Source organism: Embiotoca jacksoni, unplaced genomic scaffold (genome assembly GCF_022577435.1).
Source record: "Embiotoca jacksoni isolate LCO1_2020_lvr unplaced genomic scaffold, fEmbJac1.0.p SCAF_4, whole genome shotgun sequence".
Lineage (NCBI taxonomy): Eukaryota > Metazoa > Chordata > Actinopteri > Embiotocidae > Embiotoca > Embiotoca jacksoni.
In genome coordinates, this window is record NW_027185392.1 from 6,002,718 (window position 1) to 6,022,948 (window position 20,231).

The 20,231-nt window shown below is 38.9% G+C and overlaps 1 protein-coding gene across 1 annotated transcript in view; it reads right to left on the reverse strand.

The window, feature by feature from the left end:
* Positions 1–6,491, reverse strand: part of ctnna2 (catenin (cadherin-associated protein), alpha 2) — a 307,282-nt gene extending 300,791 nt beyond the window's left edge. The window contains exon 1 of the mRNA XM_069167248.1: positions 6,111–6,491. The gene's annotated coding sequence lies outside the window, so the exon portion shown is untranslated. The remainder of the gene's footprint in view (positions 1–6,110) is intronic.
* Positions 6,492–20,231: the final 13,740 nt, after the last annotated feature.

Consider the following 20,231-nt stretch of genomic DNA (forward strand, 5'->3'; position numbering starts at 1 on the left):
CCTTTAACACCCCAGTTTTTGGTTTATTTATAGAAAAGATCCATCTTATCTTGGAGGTTGAGGTTCATTTCAAATTAACTTTTGAGAAATAATAAAAAGAATTACTTCCCCAGCCACCCATTCCAAGCTTCTAGGCTAAACTATGAATGTCAAATCCTTGAATCGCCCCTGGTCAGCATATAGATTTTCTCCAAGAAAAGAGAAGAAAAAGCAGTCACCTAACAATAGAAAAGTTAATTCACCAAGACAGAGCGCACACACTGTGGGGGAGGAGCTGGCCGATACTTGGGGCCCATACTGGTCCCAGATGTAGCCTGTGGTGGTGGGGGGGGGGGGGGGGGGGGGGGGGGGGGGGGTTTGAACGAAGGGAGTGTGTGAGAGAAGTGAGGCCTCAGAAGGACTGAACAACTTAGAAGATGAGAGACTTGAATGCCCTCTAGCAAGACTTTCCACACAGGCTTGTTTTTGATGAGATCAAAACAATAAGGTGGCACATTGGAGGATAGAAACAAAGCAGAAGCAGAGACAGAACTTTCTAATACCAGGAGTGTGTTGACGTTACTTCGCATGTCTGGATGACGACTGTGCAAGTGAGGATGACCCAGAGTGTTTGCACATAAATTACACACAGTTCACCAAACCACATCGTTAGTGCCCAGTCATCAATGGCGACATGCTACATCTACAACATTCACCAGATGCCCTATGGAAGTGAGATTTATCTCACCACTGTTTAGGCTGACAGAAACTGCCTTATTAGCTATTGTCTTGTTAATTGGAGCTTTAGCACGGCTTGTTAAAGGTCATTGATGCTCACAGTTCAGGCCACCTTTGTTCACATAAATAACATGAATTCTTACGGTGAATGGGAGCCCATTAAAGGTGATAAAGGCATCCACATCAGCTGTATAGATTCTGGGAATTAACTCCGGCTTTGTTGTGACTGTATACACTCAGAACTGATGGGGCCACCAACCCATAACAGAAAAATACTATTAACAATTCAATCTTGTCAGAATCAATAACCTGTCCCAAGAGATTGTGACATCTGTGGGAGGCTGGAGGAGAATCATTAAAACAGGAGTTAAACTCTTGGCAGAAGCTTGGCATAACACTCAATGTGAAAAAAGGTGCTGTCTGCTTAGTCAACAATTCTTAGGAGATATGAACTCTGTCTGCTCTTTCTCCATGCATGTTTTCCTAAGGATACAGCTAAAACTGCAGTACAGGTAATTCCAACCCTTAATTAAAGTTGTTATTTCAAGATCAACTTTAATGTCGTAAAGAGAGCTGCTTGGTTTCCATCCTTTGCGGTTTATAAGATTTCCAACAACTGACAAGCAGGACTTGCAAGTACTGTTCCAAGAACCTCACTTTGCTAACTGCCCTGAGATGATTTTTGTTGCAATTTGGCACAATATAAATAAAATGTAATTTGATTTTTTTTTTTTTAAATTAAATACCCCAATGACAAACAAATACACAAGTGCACAAAGAGAAGTGTTAAGTGTATCTTTAACCCTCTAATGGGCCTAAGACCTTTGACCTTCAGGTGAGCCAAACATTACAAAAGTAGTTGGAGTGCCTAACCTTACCATACTATAGCCCCTACTCTCATAAGTAGTATCTTGCACTTAAACATTTTAACCATAGGACCAAGTTGAAAATCTAACAAAGCCTACTAGAGTCACTTTATACACTAAGGTGAGAGATTGTGTGAGATTTTATGATACATTATCAAAAAGCACAGTGATTTTGAAAAAGCAAAAAATAAAAAGTGTCCTTTAAAATAGACTGGCGTCTCACTTGTGTATTTTACAAAGATTGACTGATAAAAAATGTACGGCAGATGGATTTGACTACGTACTGTGACTGGTTGTGCAAAAGGATTGGCCACAATGTTTTCCACATTCCGCTTTTATGTGGATTTTCCATATGAATTCACATCAGTTAAACGACCTAAAAAAAAAAATGGGTTAACTGCAACAGAATACATATTAAAAATCTGATATATTGTACCAGATGGCCATGTTTTCACATGAAACTGACCCCCTTGTGCAGAAGGACATGCTTATGCTAAGCCTGACGAGACACTCCCGCAACTCATCCCATACAAGCTCGATTGCTTCAGGGCTAAGTCAACTGACCACAAGCAAATGCAATACATATAACTAGATGTCTGAAAACAATAAAGTGCATAAAATGGCAGATCAGCGCAACATACTGTAAAGTGAAAACCTTCTTTAACATTACATCCTCAAGTCCACTTCATATTCCACAGTATGATTTCAAAGCCACCCAACACCTTAAAATCTGTGCAGATTTCTAGCAGCTTTCCTCAAAGTAAGCGCTGTTAAAAATTTAGTTGCAACCTGAATATAAGATCCAAGCTGCATGAGATATAAAACATTAATTAACCATTTCCACACAACTTAGTTGCGATTACACAAGGGATGCACATATTTTGCACTTTTCATTTATTTAAATTTTGTCAGCTCTATAATAAACCGGCTTCGTGAGCTGTTTCTTGGTAAAATGCTATTCAACACACCCACGGACTTCCGGGTAACTGTAGGATGGGTGAATGGATTGATTTTTTAAATGATGACAGTCCTATAGAGAAAAACGCTTGGCTGGAAGCATATAAATGTTCACTGTAACAGCCTTTTTGCCAAGCATTGTGGGTGTAGCTGTGGTCGTAGAGAAGACTAATAGACATGAAAAGGAACCTAAGAGAAAACTCTCTCTCTTTCCTGCTTCACCAAACTGCTGCTGACACTATACTTTTAAGCACTGCTGGATCATCTACTTTATTGTCCCCCTTAAAACAATAAAGTCCTCCTCTCTTTTTTTCCCCCTTTACTGTCCAGTGTGGAGCGGAAACAGCAGATTAATAAAGCCCATGTAACATATCCCCACGTCACATCCTGTTGAGCACGCTTAAGGGTTATCTATCCCCACATACATACACATTGATTTTTATTACACAACACATTATGTTGCCTTAAAAACGTGAAGAAATACATGCATAGCCAAAAACCTGGTGTGAGTCTTTGCTGTCAGGTCAATGCTGTTCCACATTGCAGCATGGGGTAATAATACCAACCCTAAAGTTGGGAGAGTTCAAATTGATGTGGTAGACAGGGACGCAACAACTATTGATTGTTTTGTGTTGTTTCTATTGCCTCATCGCTCATCTCATTAACACTATCAAACATCTGTGCAAGAGCTCGAGTGGGAGAAAGGGCCCAAGAGGAGAAGCAGTCCTGTTTCAGTTAGCAAAGGGAACCATGGCTACCTTTAAGCTCTGCTGTGTTAACAACAACAGTGGGGTTCCATGGTCGTCAGCCAATATCGCTTCCTCTCCCAGGAGACCAGGAACACAATGCACTCCCGGCTGCCATTGATTGCATAGCCTCTCCCATAAATTATGGCCTTTCCTTATCCCCGGTGACAGAGACAGGCTTTATGCTGCAAATGACATACAGTAACTGAGCCAAAACATTTTGATGATTACATACAGGTGGCTGTCAAACTGTCTGTTTTGGTTCGATCAAATGATGAATAACAAATGTGCAGCAATCTAGATCATCTGTGTAGTTCAAACAGATTTTGCTCAATTAAGAACAAAGCTGTTTGACTGTGTTTCTAACAAGTTTCCTCCCAGAATCAAGTTTGTCAAGAAGATCAAAGTATTTAATACAGTGTCACGTTGCTTTCGCAAGCATGATTAAGAATCTAGTATAACAGCATTAATTCTGAACTTGGATGTAATCTACTGTAAAATGACAACAAAAAAAATGACATAAAGGTTAAACAAATAAGCCTTGCATAAAATATGATCTTAGGCAGATGGTAAGACAGTGATACATATGCGGTTATTTCCCAAAGGGCAGAGGAGAGTCTGTGCATGTTTGGCAGCGTGGAATCACAGCTCTTGCCTTGTCTGCCGCAAGTCAATATTTAGGAAAACAACTTATTTGGCACTTTATATAGTTATTGCTAAGCAAAATTACTGCAGCCACACATTTTCTTTCTCAATATGCCATTTCAAAAGACAGGAAATGTTAAAAATGCATTGTTACAATCTGAGGATCAGACTGAACTAGTGATAAATATTTGATAGTCATTCATCAGAAGTGACAATTTCAGGTCATTCATTCAATCACGTGTGTCACGAGTCGTTCCCTCATTTGCACATTTGAGGATTTGCTACTTTACACAGTTTTATGTAGTTTTGAATGTATTATTGTTGAATTTTTTTTTTTAAACTGGTCAGACAAACAAGAAATGTTTAGATGCTCCCTTGTGCTCTGAGAAAAATTTGTATTGGCAATCGTCAGTATTTTTTGGCCATTTTATAGCTGAAATAATTAATTTATTAACATGAAAACAATTGATCGATTTATTGACTACAAAAACAGTCATTAGTTGCAGCTCCACACTAAACTTTAACTTCTGTTGTCGTATTGTGCTGGATGTGGAAGTGATATTATGAGAGTTGGCAAACAAATAACATCTGTTGACATCTTGGGAGAGGTCACCCATATTGCGAGCTATTCCTTTCCGAGTGCTTCCCACAAGACACCAAGCTTGTGTTTGTTTGTTTTTTCACTAAAACAAATTTGATTTTGATCGTTGTTTTTTTTTTTGTCTTGCGTGATGCAGGCTGCCCATCCCAGCTATTAAAATGACAGGGCGAACATGAGGAGGAGCCCACGTCATTGAGTGTCAGCATGCCTCCTTGCTAATCAAAAGTTCAGATTCTAAATACAGCCACTCTGTGACACCCCCCACCTCCCCGGAGGCCTCTGGGAACTCACATATCCAGTTACAGGAAGGGAATGTGGCAAACTGCACTGGGTCACAAAGCTTCGGCCTGACGCATGTTGCACAGTGTTGGTGAATGCAGAGAGCGCATGGCAACAAGCCCACCACAACAGGCACATTCACAATGTTGCGATAGATCATATGCAGCAGAACAATTTAATCTTGCGCCAAAAAAAAAAAAAAAAAAAATCTGCAGTAAACTTGACAAAATACCAGACAGGTTATATTGTGCACCGATTGCCTTTTTTTTTAAATCATAGGCTATGAATGAACACCTCACCGTTTCAACACTTTACTCTAAATCAACAGTGTCTTAATGGGAAAGTAGAAGGGAGTTGTAACACGTGAAAATGTTCACCTTTGCCTCAGGTGTGTTTCGTGCGTGTCACTTTGAATGCACGAAGAGTTTCCAGTATTACAAGAGCAAAAAAAAAAAAAAAAAAAAAAAGGAGAGAGACTTGACTGATGAAGTCAGGTTGCACTTTGCAGGGTGAGGCGAGGCACAGCTGTGTAACGTCAGTTTTGCTACGAGTCGAGCAGGACGGCGGATAATAACCTAATCCCAATCAGCTGCGAGACACAGATACGACTTGTGATTGAACTGCTGCGGGGAAAAAAAAAAACAAAAAAAAAAACGAGTGATGAGCTTACGAGTGGGCAAAAAAAAAAAAAAAAATGACAATTACACAAAGAGGCAAAAAAAAAAAAGATCAGACAAAAAGAAATTGAACAGAGCTGGAAATACACGAAGGAGAGAGAAGCTAAAACGGTCTTCGCGCCGGTTGAAGAAACTGAAGGTTTGCTTTCCAGTTACCCTGAATAATTAAACAGCCCTTAATGCAGATGTGGACGCGTTGTTTTAGTAGCGTTAAAGTGGCCGGTGTGTGTGTGTGTGTGTGTGTGTGTGTGTGTGTGTGTGTGTGTTAGCTTAGCTACTACACTAGCCGAGCAGCCTTTCAGCACTGAGCTCTCTGGATAGCGGTGATCGAGAACAGTCCAAGTCACGAAATAAACCCCGTGGAAAGCCTGTTGTGGTACAGTGAATTGCAAGGCGTGGGGGTGGGTTATATATATATATATATATTTATATATAGCTTCCTCGTCATGCAAAATGATGAATGAAAAGCCGGACCTCGCCTAAGCTAACGTTAGCAGCACGTTCGGGTTGATCCAAGTGCAGCAGAAGTGTAAAATGCTACTGGGATGCTAGCAGAGAGAAATCCCCCCCCCCCCCTCCCCTCCCCAGCTGACAAACCACCGGCTTCCCACTAACTACGCACCTTTTTAACCGATGGAGATGACAACCTCTTGCAGGTCCACAAAAAAACTGTGCAGAGCGCCTTCGGTTCTCACTTGAGTACTCCCCAACAAACAAACAAAAAAAAAAAATGGTGCCCTCCTGTTTCCCACGGCGAAGATCGACTCGATCCGGACGCTTTCCTCAGTCTCGTGGTGCTGAATCGAAAAAAAAAAAGCTTTACACGCTTTCTGTCGGTGTCTCGGAAATGCCTCCTTCTTCTTCTTCTTCTTCTTCTTCTTCTCCTCCTTACGGGTTCCCTGCGAAATAATGACCCCTCCCCAGCGCTCCAATCACAACAACAGAGCCGGCAGGTGCAGACGATGGTGCGCTAGTAACGGAGAGCCTTGCAACATAGTGGGCTGCGTGGTCGATCCCCGGGTTGTCAAATCAGAAGTCTCCGGCTTTGACGCATGCGCGATTCCTTGTGCGGGGAGTGGACGCTGTCGGATTTCTGAGCTCTGCCAAGATTCTGGCAGCGGGATGCCAATTATAAGTGGAGTAATAGTAATTATATAATAAAAAAAAAAAAATAATAACTAAGGACCATGTTACATTCAGAAAGACAAAATAGCACAACTAAATCAGTATGGAAATACTAAAATAAAGTTATCACAGAACTATTTGGTGCCAGTTTGAGGTAGACCAACACAGGATCGGATACAGAAAGAAACAGTGTGTGCCTGGACTTACAGTTTTGTTTTGTTCGTAATGTTCGATATATAAAGTTAGTAAGAATATAAAGTTTTATTCATATACTACAATGAAATGCACCACTTTGTCAATATATAAAAAAAAATATATATGTATATATTTTGAAATATGCATAGAATAAGGATATTTTGAAAAATCACATTGTTATAATTGCATATATAACGCAGATAAAAAGCTGTTCCTAAATAGATCCCATTGCATTAATATGTGTTCAACTCTTCACCACCAAAATTCACCTGGATGACATGCATAAGAAATAGAGACTTCAGGACTTGAACTTGAGAAGTTTTTATTAATAGGCCTTTTTTTAACTGCAGATGTTCTGACATGACATAGAAGGAAAAGCACATATGTTACTAATAACATAACAAAGGATCATTTCTATTTCCTGTAAGCCCTGTAATATTAGAATTATTATATGCTTGAGGGCATGAATACCATTTTGTGCCTGAAGTTTCTAGTTTAACATACTGTAAGAACATAGAGAAAGATCTAAAACTGTATCGCTTGTTTTTGTTATTTACAGTTGGTTTGTGTCTTGCATAATCTAACCATTTAACCACAGGGCTTTCCTCACACAGCCTGATAGACTGTAATATGACAGCTGCCATATGTAGCTTCAGTTTTTACTAAAACCCAGCACAACCAACCTTCTTCAAATCTTGCAGCAGAGTTATTGGATCAGTTAAAACGTTTACTTCCAGTGTTGTGCTTTATAGTATCTTTGTCCTGAACTTTTGCGAATCGCATCACACAATATGCTTTGGATAACTGGAGATGTGAGAGATAAATCAAAACATCAATCCAATCTATCCTTCAGTTCTCCACCACTCAACCCAAGTGGCAGTAATCTATGCAGGATAGGCCACAACAGCTACATCATCCAGCTCTATACCAGAGGGATCCCAAAGCTGCCCCAGGCCAGCATGTGTACTTTAGTCCATCCTGGTTGTTCTGGGTCTTCTCCAAGGTTTCCTATCAGTTGGATGAGGCCAGATTTTGTCCACAGGGAGACTGTCAGAAGACACCCTAATCGGATGCCTGAACAACCCCAGCTGGCCCTCTTTTCCATGTCACGGAAGAGAAAGGGGGAGTTTGAATCTGAGCTATTTCCAGTTATCTAGGCTCCTCACCCTGTCCCTTAGGGTGAGCCCACATGCACTGTAGAGGAAACTCATTTTGGCCACTGCCCAAAGCTCATGACCATAAGGAACATTTGGAACATAGAATGATGGGTTTAATCATAAGCTTCACCTTCAGGCTCAGCTCCATCTTCACCTTGATAGTGCAGTGCAGTACCTGCATAACTGCAGATACATCATCCATCTGCTGTCAATCTCCTGCTCCATCTTAGCTTTACTCGTTTACAAGACCCAGATATACCTGAGCCCAGCTGTCTTGGTTGAATGAGACCCATTTATCGCTCAATCTTTTGAAGAAGCTTGTTGAATAGGGTTGAAGGGGGAACTATATGGCTAACTGGCCAGTAAATTGTAATGTGTAAAATGTTTAAACATACAATAAGCCTGCAATAGTTTAACTGTATTGCATCAGACGGCCTTTAACATTACTTTATTAAAGAGATAAATACACAGAAAAGAAAAATCTCTCGATGACAACTAAATAATTTTCTGCCTTTTCTTCACAGCTACCATCTCCACTCTTATTTTAACAACCTAATCGGCCATTACAAACCATTACACACAGAGCTACCCACTTCTTTAGATATTTGTAAAAGCCATTAACTTTAGAGATATATATATTAATTAGTCATCCATCGCCATGTCAGCTCACAGGACAGGCTTAAAGAAGAGACAAAGTTATTTTCAAGCTTAGTTTGAGTTGAACTTGAGGACAATTACTGAGTCTGAAATGAGCAGGTAATCACTGAAAGCCTCAGAGAAGTTCTGTCACCCACGGAAATTGGATTACACAGACTTCCAGCTAATAGGTGAGTAAGACACTGCTGAATCAGATGGATCTTTGGTGCTATGCAGCTGTGTCAGATTAACTCTTGTGGAATGTGAACAATATTTTAAGAAAACAACCACATAAACAATATTAATTTCTAAATCAAGACAACCGCATTAACAAGAAATAGGCTTCTTGAACTAGAGACTTAAGAAACAAACGGTGAATCTGGACAATTGGAAAATGATGATCAGTAATGGTAAAGACAAATACGTTCTTTATACAGTATTATAGCCAGTTCTGTGCATAATCTTTAGCCATGATAGTTTTCCTCTTTCTTCTCCCTTCTTTGTCTTGGGAGAAGAAAAGAGCTCGAACAGCAGCCCATTGTTTCCCATCTGCTTGTGTTTTTAATGCATGGCAGTAATCCAGCACAACATGTTTACAAGTTATTCCTCATTTGTCAGATAGGAGAGCGTGGCTGTTCGGATTTTTGTCACAGTGTATTCGAGCCCTTCACTATCTGGTTCACTGGCCTGATCCACCTGGTACAGAGCTGCACTGGAAATAAACCTATCTTTGAGTTTGAGGAGTTGTCAACTACTTCATTGCATTTAGCTCAAGGCAAGCAGCATTGAGCAGTACAAGATGATAAGCTCCTTTTTTCTTGTAAAGCTACACAGAGATTTCCTCTGAGATTTAACTAAACTGCTATCCATCCATTGAAAATATAATATAATATACAAGGGTATGTCAGATGCACACATGCCAAATAACAACTGCAGCCCATGGCTTGACTTACATAACCCCATCTGTGTAGAATACATATTCACATTCCAGCACAGTGTCCAGCTGCACTCTCCCCTCAACCCAGAGGCCAGGCGCTCCAGGAACTTTCATCAGAAAATGTCTGTGGACTGACTTCAACTGCTCTCTTTATATAATGAGGTCATCACTACACCCAATCCCTTGTACTTTGGAGAAGAATACTAAAGTTTTGAAGTCTCCTAGCTCACAAAATCCCAAGCTTTATCCTGAGTCAAAGATAAAGAATTTAAAACAGGGAAGAGGGATTGGGGCTGTAGTTTCTGAAAACACAGTGGAGATCATATCCCACGAGGAAAATGGTTTTAGTTTGTCGGTTGATTTTGTTTTTTCTGACATAAGGGTTATTCATGTTGTTAAAAACAACGGTCAAAAGTCCTTACGTTTTTGAATGCCAGAGTCAAGTACGACAATTGTACACATGGCCTTGGAATCAAAACGATAACCACTCAGGGTTAAGGGAAATGTTCAGGTTTCACCATGAAAATGACAAAGAAAAAAAACAAATGCCTAATAAATCAAAAGAATGTTTCCCCACAATAAGAAAAACATTCAAAGGCATGATCAAATATATCACACAAATAGAGTATGTACATATAAAATAGTATTTGTAGCTTTTACATATCAAACTACAGTATTTGAAAGGTAAATACTTTTTTATGAGTAAAAAAAATACTTAAGCTGTAACATTATTTTACAAAGGCAGTTTAATGTAATTCTTTATACCAAGACAGTCATGGCCCATCATAAGCTCTTACATTTCAAACACAATCTGTTACAATTGTTATCAGCAGAATCAAACTGGCAAAAAAGTCCTTCAGTTGGAGATCAGAGTAAATTGCAGGTAAAACGTATTGCATCTTTGTGAATCAAAACCATACATAGGTTTTCCTTCTGTTTATTTCTGTACTGTGAGAGTTTTATCTCCAATAACCATAATTTGTTCAGGGACATCCTTTTATCCAATGAGATATAATCACAGTGGCAATCACTGCACAATTTCTGTCTCTATTGTCTTCTTTCCTTCTTATTATCATTATCCTCAAATCAATACAAATGTATCACTTGGTCAGGGGTATAATTGATGCTGTGCTTTTTCTGTTCACATAGATTTTAAAGATTAAAAAGTTTGTATCCACTATGACAATCAGATATGATAAGTATAAGTGTGTCAGATTGCCTTTCAAATGCAGGGCACAAGAGTGGGAATGATTACATTTAAATGTTCCCGACACTTCACATGGTAATTTTAGCAGGGTATATTCATAATTACCCCTATGTTCAATCAAGGACACTAAAATAAGAATTATTTTGGGGTTGAATATCTTGCTAAAAAAATCTTCCTCTTTAACCTTTTTGCCTTGTGAAACAGAGATGGGGCCTGGTCTGTGGGTTTGTATACTGTGTTGTGCATTGATTTGACAAGCTTTGCATACTGTTACTTTTATATATAATGAGGGAAAGTATTTCTTAGTAGCTCAACATAATGTACCCTCTGTAGCATCCTCAGTATTGAATTAAAGATTGTTCATGATTTAATACATGAGACTAAATTAATCCTTTAGACGGTGGTCAGACATGATTTATTATTGGGTATGATTTAAAAGCTATCTTTTACCCTTTGGAGAGTGTATGAGGTCATTTCACAGTAAATGTTCTGAGGTCGATGAATCATCAGCGAGTGGAATCTTTACTGCAAAAACACACCATTGCTTTCCTTTGCTAATATTACTGCTTGGTTGCTGACAATGCCAAATGGATTGCATAAGAAAGCAATGTATCTATATTATACATGTCCCCCTCTCGTGTTACTTCTGTAATAACGTTTTGCTGCTGAGGGTCAGCATGATCAAGGACAAGATGGTTGCATAGTCTGTGAATGTGTAAACAGTCATCCCGTCAAGGGCTGAAAAACTAAAGCATGCAATAACGTCACACTCCCAACCAATCTAATAAAATGCTTGAAGGGACTGTTTCTACTCCAGTAAAAAAGCAGTTATGTTTGTGAAATGTACTGTGAATTATTATGCACTTGTAGAGGAGGTGGCATATTTGTGATCATGCTGCACTTTCTGAAACACCCAGCGGCTTGCTTTGTGAGCCCTCGAGGTTGTTAGGAGTGTGCTCACTAGATAAGCTTGTGGGACATCTCCCGTCACACTTTACAATGGGATTTAGTGTGAGAATGAAACAGCATCTGCATATCATTTTGTCCGTCTGTGTGTTTCTGAATCTGAGGCTTCCATCCCAAACACAAACCACTGAGAACCGAGTGATGCCATCTGTCAGGATTCAAACAAGACACTCAGGGCCTGATTTATTAAGATCTCAAATAACAGATACTAAATTGCGTGTTCCTTCCAAAAGTTAGCAATTTTGTTTTGCACCTATATTTGCGGTTAGCATTGTTGCCTCACAGCAAGAAAATTGTGGGTTCTGAATTCAGATTTCTATGTGGCATTTGTATGCTCTCCCTTTGCCTGGTGGGTTTACTTCAGCTTGCGTGTTTAGTGATTGGTGATTTGAAGTTAAGTGTGAATGGTTGTCTGGCTTTCTGTGTTGGCCCTGATGAAATGGCAACCTCTTCAACCAATATCCTTCAAAATAAAGTTTATTTTTGCAGTGTAATTTAAATTCTGTGTGAAAGTGCTCATGACAAATACATTTCATTGACATGCGAATTAGTCGCATGAACCCACCACCACCTCATCAGTTTGTAAAGACCAAAATTCTTATCTTTACCTTTCAGTCTTCCCTGCCTCATTTATACATTACACACACATACATGTGTTCACAAAGTTGCCAGTGAGCTCACATTCACAGCTGTTATAGCATGAATGATTCATGTTTTGTCATTGCTCCAGCTCCTTGAAAAGCTGATGTTATAATGGATATTTCACGGACAGAACATCCTTCCAAGAAATTGAGAAATCTCAGCGTCCCCAGAAGGAGATGAGCTGCACATTGTACTTGCAAATATCATAACCATCATAAACTTTCATGAGTAAGGCAAGCACAACCATCACAGAAACGACCTTGGTTCTTGCAATCAATATGATTTCAGACCAAAATGAATGAGGGAAAGAAGGTAGGGGACAACTGCCGTCAAAGGTGTTTGAAGAATGCAAATGTTTTTTCACACTGAAAAAAAAAGCCATAATAAATGTTGGCAGTTTTGGGCAGAGTCCATGTCATGATCAAGACCAGAGCAGGGAGAGTCTGACACCGCATAACATACTTTCAATAAAATGTGGAATATGCAAACCACTGGAACTCCTTAAGTTGATCTGAAAAATCCATATTAACCTGAAATCATCCACAGAAAACCAATGAGGATTTTTCATTCACCTCACCCACGATAAAATAATCAAAGTAAAAGTAATATGTGTTTCATCTGCAACTGACTGTGTAGTCAAACTTAAATCTACTACTCAGTTAATGTGCTGTGGTTTATGGCCTGGCACAGCAGCATATTTTATATGTATTGTTTAGTACTCATGCAGTTGTGGTTGAGACAAGACCCTCAAAAAGTGATCTCGGGACCAAAGCCCATCTGTATTATTACAACATTAAGCAAAGGTTTATTCCCAGAGATCGTTTCTTGTCAGACTGAAAATCTATTCTACAGTTCTTTGAGTAAATGTACTAATAAGGCCTTAGGGCAGTATAATTACTTTTCTGGGTTTTGTCCAGGAAAGGCAGCTCATTTTACTCAAAATAGGAGGAAAGCCAGAATTGTCACAGCAGTACACAAGCACACACTATACACATAAACCCTGTCCTTACCCTTGCACAAACTGTTTGTCCTCACAAGATGAGTACTAAATACCCTTACACACACAGTGTATATTTTTCAGCCAAGTGTATGCTGTGCTGAAGTTTGCAAATGGTAATATCTCTTCTTTTTTTTCATACTGTAGGCAATATACCTGCAGAAACAGGCAGTATAGCATCCAATGGGCTAATGTTGTTCAGGCTTACAAATATTCTCTTCTATAGTCTTACATCTGAATAATAAATAAATCTCAAAAACATTCTTTGCAGCTGTGCTTAGTTTTTCCTTATAAAATTGTCTACTCTTTTTCTTTAATTTTCCATTTAAATTTTACCTCGGCTCATTCAGAAAATAAATACACAACAATACAGCCAGAGTTGTATCGATTATTCAGCATGAGCGTGACCAGGAAATCAGACTTACTCTATCTGTGGCCTTAAGCTAAATATTGAGGCTATACAGTATATATATATATATATATTTTTTTTTTTTTCTTTTTCAGAAAGTTTATTTTAGTTTATGTTACTCCCTGACTTGTGTTCTATTTTTCAAAAAAAGTAAAATTGTCCATTTACAACCTAATTCTGCATGCATGTATTGTATTATATATTATTATATACAAATATAACTAAAGACGGCATGAATTGCAGCACATAGCTACAATACAACATTTTTCCTGCAGTGGAATGGACTCATATGCAACCATGTGTACAGCAATAACATGCTTCAACTGACAGTGAAAAGCCCACGTACTGTGAAGATGATTGTATTATATGATTGAACTTTATAGGTAGTCTTCTCCGCACTGCAGGAGGGCCAAGGAGGAGATTAGTGCATCCAAAATTATTTGTTCACTTTTAAAATGAAAGTGAGAATTACATGTGATGTGAGAAAAAAAAAAACAAGAACTTGGTCTGTCTTCAGGGAATATTGTAAAATATGAGTCACCATGGGAAAAAAAAAAATCCAAAGACACGCAAACAGTTCGCCTCAATTGATGCTGTAAGGGTAATTATTTGTCTTTTCCATGGGATCTGCAACAACATGGCAAGACGATTGGCTTTATGACTTTATAATCTGAATTTATAGAGGACACTCGGCTCACAAAGTGAATCTTGGTCTTATCAAGTCTCTTCAAAAACTGTTCAGACGCACAAAATACTGACTTGGTATTATTCCTGCGAGTTTGTTTCTGTTTTATTTTTTTTCACAAAGATTCATAATCTACATACATACCGTCATACACACATTATAAATGTAAAGCCTTGAGCAGAGGATAAAGTAAGATGTAACATGTCCAGTAATTAGCCTTTTAACATTTACATCAGATTCTGGATGGAAACGTTCTAAAACTGATTAATTGTTATATTTTTCATCCCATTTAAGTTTTGGCTGCACTACATAATAAAACAAGTCACAAATAAAAGCAGAAGGACAAAGACTTCCCCAGCAGACAGCCACCTAGATTGGAGGTCACACATCCTTGATTACTGGCTGTTTTATGGCGTGTGTCCTGTCAAAGGATCTGAAGTATACACTGCTACAAAGTCCTGTTCAATGACTCTCATCCATTCATAAACAGACCTCTGGGGAGGAATTAAAGTGAATTCTTTGCCCAGAGCGCAGCCTCACTGGTTAATATCGAACTTCCAGACATTTTAACTGCCAACCAGAGGGCCACTGTGCCTCCCCTGCAAAGGGATACTGAGGAACAGTTACTGTATGAGAACAATAAATGTCTTTAGAGGAATATCCATTTCGTTCCATGAGATTGTAAAATGGATTTCATTAATGAGCATCGAATGAAAGCAAAATTGAAAAACTCCTTGAATCCCTCATTCTTGATGTTCTTATGTGAAAAGACTGACAAATGATAAACAGTAGCTCTGCTTGATAACACTAGTGGGAACAATGTAAAGCTTTATGCTTTTTCCTGCTTTCATCACTATAAAGCAAGAGGAAGATTATTCATAAAGATAAATTTCCTACCTTAATGTCTTTTGTCTCTTTCTTGTCAACAACACAGTTCCACACAAATGCAGACAGATTACACCGCAGCAACACTGAATGGCAGAATTTTAAATCAATGCTGGAAAACTAAAGTCTTTGAAATATTACTGGGATAGCAACACACTGTGTGATGAACGCATTTCCTTTTCACTTCTATGAAAACCATCAAAAAACCCAATTACTTGTTCACCTCTTCTCCAAATATGGCAGGCAGACAGACAAGAAGACAGGAAGGTAAGCAGATTGATAAAGAACAATAATCAAACAGTTAGGACTGGGAGTTATTATGAGAAGTAACAGGGAAGCGCATACCACATCTATTAAATCATGACAGGTAGCCACTGTGAGTGATTCATATTTATGACACTACGACTACGTTATGCAATTCGTATTTTTCCATATTGTGGTAAAATGCACAATTTCTTTTTTTATATAAATATAAATATATAGCTCTTATTCCTCTAATTTTCTATGTTTATTATAGCCTCTCTATGCTTATATTTCTATTATAGAAGGTACACAGTTGTAACACGATCCTCGGGGCGCAATAAACTATCTTTGTTTCTGATTCTAAGGGATTCTGAGTTGCAAAGATAGGGCTAAGCGCTTGAGCACAATATTGACTGTATAACCAGTGCAAACTAGCTTCTCATACTTTCCACCAATGCGGAAGACATTTGTGCAAACAGCTTGTGCAGTTTTTCCGACACAAGCGCATTAAAAAAAAAGCTTGCAAATGCAATTCTTTTTCTCCCAAGCTTGTATTGTGGTATGTAGATAAAGGAAGTAACACGTGTGCTGTGTACAACCTTACCTGAATTCCAGAGCCATGCAGACGGACCTACTCAACGGCTGCTAGGTTCAAACCCAGGGGAGCAATGCCATTGGCTACATGAACGCAGCACTTCCGCATTAGATCGCGCCCCAACTTTCGGTAAACGAGCCAATCAGGATGGGCAGGATCCTTGCAGTTCAACCATTTTCCTCCTGGGACGACCAAATTAACGAGCAGTGATGCTTGAAGAATTACCAGGATGTGTGCAAACACACCACAGATGGTTTTATGTCGGTACGTCTGATCTCTTATCTGGCTTGTGAAGCTGCGTCGCTAATGCTAAGCTCAGCTAGTTTGACAAGCAGTCTAACAGCCAGCTAGATTTTAAATTGTTTTTGCTGTCGCCTATAAATGGTTGTAGTAATGTGCCTTTACACTTTTGCCATGTTTCTGTTCGGCCAGCTTTTTGAGACAAATAGTTTATGTTAACTAGTAACTGATGATTATATATAGTAGAAACTACAAAGCCAATGGAGTGATATTTATAATTGACTTAAGCAAAAAAAAAAAAAAAAAAAAAAAAAAGTAGTTTACTTGTGAGGTAAAAGTAGATGTAGGAACAAAAGTACTGCATGTGTAGGTTTTCTTCACATATGGCCTGAGCTGCATGATTGAGTGCATTATTCTCTGGCTGAAGTGTCACATATATTGAGGCCAAAACTGAAAGGACAATGGAAAGATAAAGGTCAGAAAGTAATGTTGAATATATGCTGTGAAAGTGAAAGATGGTTTAAATCAACTGAAAGGGGCTAAAAAAAAAAAAAAAAAAAAAAAAAAAAAGTTAAAGTTTTTTCTGGTCCTGCAAAAGCACCAGTGATCAGAAAGACATATGCTATGCAAATTTCTCTAAAAGAAAGAACCCCGCAGGTAACACTGTTTCACCTCTTACACACCAACGCATCACCGACCACAGGCTTCCAGAAACACTGGTATCACTCACAATAAGGCTGCAGGCTATCTACAAAATACACAATTTACTTTTACACTCCGGTTCAGAGCTTTTTGATTAAGAAATGCTAGAAAAACAGAAGCATTATTATCAGTATGTGTATTTGTTTTGTATTTGGCTAGCAGCTTGTGCTGTTTCGCTCATTTCATCTGTCCTAATAAGAGGTCAGTGGTCAGTTTACTGCAGTAAGAAGTAAAAACAATAGCGTCTATTTATTTTTTTTCCCAGAGAAAGCGCTTGTATATTACTGCTGCCCTGCTGCCCAGACATGTAAATCCAGAAAGATCTATTGTTTCTCACTGACAAAGAATAATGGAAGCAGCCTGTCGTGGTTCAGAGTTGCAGGAGGGTTGTTTCTGTGTCTTTGAAGTTGGTATCTTAATCTATATATTTAAACCCAAAGCTTTGAGTTCTTTCTGTCAAATGTGTCTTAGTGTATTACAGAGGAGCCTGTCTTTACTAGGAAAAAAAACCACACATCCTCATACCGAAATGACATCCTCAAACCTACAAATTTGGTGACCGGACCTTTGTCATGTTAGTATCAATTCTAAACACACAGTGAATGTTGGGAAACGGTTGAAGTTTAAGCTGAGAATAAGTAGGTTTGTTACATAATGTGCATGACTTAAGTACATTATGTTAGTTAAAATAAGTCAATGTTGAGTTTTGTTTTCACACGGGATATGAACCTTTGTAAAAATCCAGTGTTTGATCCATCCAACCAATCCCAATGCGGACTTTTTCACTTTTTATATTTCTACATCAACTAACCTCCTCCATTTTTCCCGTCATAATTACTATCACCTCTCAAGGTTGCAACATTTTTTAATGTAGGCAATTTTGACACCCTTTGACAACAACTGTTGCATACCCTTGTTATAGAGCTGTTAAACCTTTTAGGGTGGAGAGAGAATGGATTACCATTTGTTCAGTTTTTACGCGCAATCTGGGGTCTGTGACATTTCTCAAAGTACAAGGCTCCATTTGGAAAAGGGGTATGAGGTCGGGGGTCGATTCGAATTAACTATTTTGTTGTTTAGGATTTGAAGGGCATAGTACTTCGTTGCTGTTGTCCCATGAGGTTTGATCCAGTGGTCATGTCAGAGTTCAGCTTCTGGTATGGAAAAAAAAAAAAGGTTTTATGAAGCAGAATGTTGAGTAAAAATCCATCAAAAATGAGAAGTAGACTTATACACTCTACTAAATGTCCTAGTATACTTGTTTATACGTGAGATATTTATTTTACTGCTGAACCCTCCTGTTTAAACAGCAAGTTTGTTGTGGGTGCGTGGGGTTGGGGTGAGCTGATCGTGTTCAATAATAAACAACACCAAATTGACTGAAGACCAAATTTGTTGTACAAATAAAAAAATATTGGGAGTACAATGATAAAATAATGTAAAGATGGATGAGTTTTGACAGGTCCTCCACCCACAATGCTGACTTGTTTGTTTATTGAAGACACAACAAATGAGCTCTAAAACCAAGCACCGGCTGCAGACCTGCTGAACAAAGGCAGAAAAAGCAGTACACTGTGATTGACCTAAATCTGGTGCTGCTTATACCGCTGAAGGGTTTATTTAGTCCACCAGAAGAGGCATTAATAAAAACCTAATAAAATGTTGGTAATACAAATTACAACATTTGTTAGGGCGCGTCTGACGGGCGTTTTTCTGAAATGATGTGTACATTTGCATTTGCTTTAGACTTCCTGTGCCTCCTCTACATTAGACTGCGTACAACCACTACACAGAGGCAGCACTGCAAATGTGAGTTTCCAGGAAGTTTGTTTTGCCACATCACATCTGTTCTCTTTGCAGCCACTCATTTCATTCCCCTAACTCCTCTTAACTAACTTCTCTTCTCCCTGAAGTTTACTTGCTACCTGCCACAGATCACACCGGCTGAGATTAAAGTAGGTTTAATGTGCCATCTGTTGTGTCCATTACAGTTCTGCACCATTTACAGAAAACAAAGGATGCAGTCTGGCCACATTATATGAGGGGTAGTTATACTTCAGGAGGACGTGATGAAGTAGTGTTTGGTCACATTCAGACCAAAATTTACCCTGCGTAAAAAGAAAAAAGAGCCTCCTTTATTTGAAGGAGATCAGTCCGATGACTCAGTGAGGGTGCCAATGAAGAGGACTCCGGTTGCAAAAATGTTGAACCGAGCTCAAATTTTACTGCAGTGTCATCTGGCAAAAATGCTGCAGTGGCAATACATGCAAGTACACATTCCTAATTGATTACTTTGTAACACTGCTGTGCAGTGTGTTGGCATCAGATAAGCCTTTACATGCATGGATCTGTCTGTACTTACTGGACACGAACACTAGCCGTGCCCCTTTCCTTGTTTTAATGCGGCTCTGTTTTCGGTCTGAACTACCTCCTAACTTATTCTATCATGTGCCTGTTATATCTCATTATAAATTGCTTGCAGAACTTTTTATTGACTATGCTGCAAAGCAAGTATAAAATGCTTGACATGAATACATTCATGCATAGGGTGTAAAAGAGTAATGAAATAAATATATATATATTTTTTTGTACAGCTAGGGATGCTTCTTTTATTCAGCAGTCAATTCTCAGATAGTATATTTTCATGTTTCTAATGATTTCACCATTACCATCTAAAATTGCAATGACAGCTGTCAATGGAGCAAATACGTTTGTGTGCAAGGTCTGGCTGAAAAAGACAGCATGACATAATGCTCCTCTTTGGGAGGCCTCTCATCACCCCAGCATGAAAATCCACTCAACTAATCAATTATTTACATCTTTCCTCATTCACGTCAGAAAATTCCTGTGAGCAAACGAAATAAATAAACTGCGGAAACATAGACAGGTGATAGGGTATTAGCATTGTGTGTGTGTGTGTGTGTGTGTGTGTGTGTGTGTGTGTGTGTGTGTGTGTGTGTGTGTGTGTGTGTGTGTGTTGGGGGGGGGGGGGGGGGGGGGTTTAGAAGTCCAAAGATATTCTTTCTTGGTTGTTGCGAGGTGATAGCTTCACATTTCTCCAAACCAGTGTATATGATACTTGATTAAAGTGCCTGCAAAAGCTGCTTTGCTGCCTCAAAGCA